The following is a 3,443-nucleotide window of genomic DNA, read 5'->3' on the forward strand; positions in this document are numbered from 1 at the left end:
TGCCACCTACTGGCAGTTTTAATTTCACATTTAAGGTACCTTTTCATTTTTTATATAATTTCATACTTCAGTTTTCAATGTTTTGTTTCAAATATCAAAACATTATTTATGCATTTGTAACTGCAGGTTAGAGTCATATGGTATTAATTTTATTTGTGCAGGTCTTAAAAAGGTCTTAAATTTGAGCTTAAAAATCCTGCAGAAACCCTGAACTAATAAATCATAAGTTACATTGTACTGCAATAGTCGGCTTACTCATCATAATGCTATAATTTCAGGAGATCAGGTTTTCACATAAAGATAGGTTTTTGTTCATACATGTTTAAATTAATATGTGTGAATACTGTTAAATTGTAGTTTAGTTTTAATTTCGGTAAACTAAAACACGATGACATTTTAAGAGTAAAATTTAATAAAATTAATAAACCTGACATGACGAAATATTTCCTAAATTTGAAGGAGATTTTTGTCAAAAGACAAAAACTATGACTAAAAATGATGTGAGATTTACCACTAAGGCCTGAGAGCCTAGGTTAAAGGGGTCATATGATGCGATTTCAATTTTTCCTTTCTCTTTGGAGTGTTACAAGCTTTTGGTGCATAAAGAAGATCTGTAAAGTTGCAAAGACTAAAGTCTCAAATCCAAAGAGATATTCTTTATAAAAGTTAAGAGTCAGTCACACCTACCTAAAACGGCTCGTTCTAACACACCCCCACATACCTACGTCACGATCTGGGAAAATTTGCATAACGCCGCCCAAATGTTCACGCAAAGAAAAAAGGCGTAACTTTTATTCTCGCTGTAGTATTATTGTTGTTGCCACCGCCACGTCGTGAAGGCACTGTGTAATTCGTTGTAAAAGCGAAACTACTTTGTTTGGTCTTCCAAAAGAGGACGATATCCGCTTCGTCATGCCTAGAGCTGATCCGTCCTGGTCGCTGAGGAAATACATCAACTTAGTGCTGTGGATCACCGGATCTGCTTTCACCGTGGACGAAGCGGAGCCGTTCCAGAACAGTTCAACCCAAATATTAAGATGTGTGCAGCGCATTTTATGGAGGACTGTTTCCTGATCCTGGTAGAGTAGACTACAATGCCGGCTGTTCTGACTCACAGACTGTAAGTACTTTTCATTTAAAGAATTTGCCACTGATGATTAAAACGCTAGTTTTGAGCAGTGTAGAGTAGCGCTTGTTGTTTGTCATTTCTCCGATCACAAATGCAGACATGGTTTTATGTTTACGGGGCGCGATGCAACGCACCGCGTAAAAAGACAGTATAAGTCATTATAATCCGTAATTATGTCCCCACTGGATGCAACAAATGCCTCGTTTGTAATGGGTTTTAATGTTTATGTCTCGTCGCTCCGGCCGGACACGGCATCAACAGTATGGTGAGGGGCGTAACATTTCCGTCTCACGCTTGAGGTATTCGGCCAATCACAACGCACTGGATAGCTGGCCAATCAGAGCACACCTCGCTTTTCAGACCGATGAGCTTTGTAAAAATCGACGCGTTTCAGAATAATGTTCTTTTTAGCAACATCATATGACCCCTTTAAAACTTTTGATTTTATATTTGAATAAACTTTAGATAAAAATAAATACACTTTGTTTATAGACAGGTTTGTTCTTTGTAATAAAAAATATATATAACATGGTGCTGTTTGCTTTGTATTTATTGGTTGCGCCCTCTTCTGGACATTTGAATATAATTGTCAAATATAATTTGAATTTTGGAAATATAAGTTAAAAGAAAAGGGAGATTGCAGTTTTTTTTTTTTTTTTTGACAGCCCTACACCCCTTTTAGTTGATCTCATTCATTTTAATCTTATTTTTATTTATCTTATTTTTTTATATTGATTATTTTTGTTTTTCAGTTGAATATTTAAAGTTCAAGGAAATCCACTGTTAAAAAGACAAAGTTAAAAAAAAAAGTTTAATAAATGCATGTTTCCAAAGTCAGTAAGTAATCTTGTTAAATAATCATGATCTCAGTACTGAACAAAATAAATATGATTATACTTTTTGCCATAATCGAGCAGACATACCCAACAAGTGGCGTTTGCTTACTTGCATACTTGGGTTTTCACTGCACACAGTGTTCATCCCTGTAACATGCAGCATGATTTGTAGCATATAGGATGAACTAAGTCATGCTCTACTTGAAAAAGTGACTGAAAAAAAAAAAGATATTCTCTGCAGCTCCTTTCTCCCAGAAAATAGGTCAGCATAAGCTTTAAAGGGATAGTCTACCCAAAAATAAAAAATCTGTCTTTTATGTTGCAGCAGGAAAAAAAAAGCCATACAAATTTGGAAAGACATTTGTGTTAGTAAATGATGACAGAATTTTCTTTTCTTTTTTTGGGTGCACTATTCCTTTAAACTTTACTTCTGTTGCAATCAAATACAATTTTAAATATACCAAAAGATGCAAATCCATCCTCTCAATCTCGGATCTTGTAAGAAGTGTTTGGGTATGTCTTCAGTTTCACATCTTCAGTCAATACTCTGCATGTTAAAAATTAGCTCACCTGTGTTTATCCCTCTCTCATCATAACCCCTCAGCGGTCAGTGTCTGAGTAACTCTATCAGGATCTGCAACATGTCAATAATTGAGACACATAATCACATTTAGATTCAGATATCATGAACAGTAATGAGTCAAGTTTCTCAATAGCTTTCACCCAAATTAATACTATAATATGTACACTCTTACAAACAAAGGTGCTTATGGCATCGCTGTGAAGAACCTTTAAAGCACCTTTATTTTTAAGAGTTTATCAGGGGTTTCCAACCCTGGAGAGGTATCGTCCTGCAGATTTCAGCTCCAACCCCAATCAAACACACCTGAAACAACTAATTAAGGTGTTCAGGGCTACTTGATAGTTACAGACAGTGTGACACCATCCTGGTTATAAATCAAGAAATTTCATAGAAAATGAAAAAGATTTAAAGCCAGCTATACTTACATGTTTCATCGTTCTCTCTTTGCCTTGACACAGTCATTTACGCACTCTGTTTATGTCAGATATCCTGCTGGTGGCCTTTGAGAGAGAAAAGACAATAAGAGATGGAGAGAGAGGCTGCTGGGCTGGTGTCAGCAGTGCCGGGGCCAGCAGGGAGAAGAGAGGTCATCCCTCTGGAAGAATGTGTCCTCTCATTCAGACAACAAAGACTGCAATTGTGGATGCTGATGGGAGATGGCAGCGGAGACAAATGGCACTCATCAACAACGTCACCAACTGAAATTCTCAAAACATGAGCAATACAATAATATTACCTAAGAATGAGGCTTTGTTTTATCCATTAGGGTTCTAAGACTGTTCTGAGATGCTGTGAAGTGTGGGTTTTCCTCCACACAATGTCTGTCCTGTTTAATTCTCACCAATCAGATCATCCCACATGAGTAAAGCTGCAATCGTCTGTCTCAATCACTGTG

At 36.7% G+C, this 3,443-nt stretch overlaps 1 protein-coding gene across 4 annotated transcripts in view; it reads right to left on the bottom strand.

The window, feature by feature from the left end:
- Positions 1 to 3,226, bottom strand: part of b3gat1b (beta-1,3-glucuronyltransferase 1 (glucuronosyltransferase P) b) — a 9,648-nt gene extending 6,422 nt beyond the window's left edge. Inside the window, exons 1-3 of one of the 4 annotated variants that reach the window (XM_016576493.1) lie at positions 2,974 to 3,226; positions 2,766 to 2,851; positions 2,536 to 2,599 (exon numbers count right to left, since the gene is read on the bottom strand). The gene's annotated coding sequence lies outside the window, so the exon portion shown is untranslated. The other 3 variants (XM_016576495.1, XM_016576496.1, XM_016576494.1) reach the window with 3 other exon arrangements.
- Positions 3,227 to 3,443: the final 217 nt, after the last annotated feature.

This window comes from Sinocyclocheilus rhinocerous, unplaced genomic scaffold (assembly GCF_001515625.1).
Source record: "Sinocyclocheilus rhinocerous isolate Xijiao unplaced genomic scaffold, SAMN03320098_v1.1 scaffold623, whole genome shotgun sequence".
NCBI classification, from domain to species: domain Eukaryota; kingdom Metazoa; phylum Chordata; class Actinopteri; order Cypriniformes; family Cyprinidae; genus Sinocyclocheilus; species Sinocyclocheilus rhinocerous.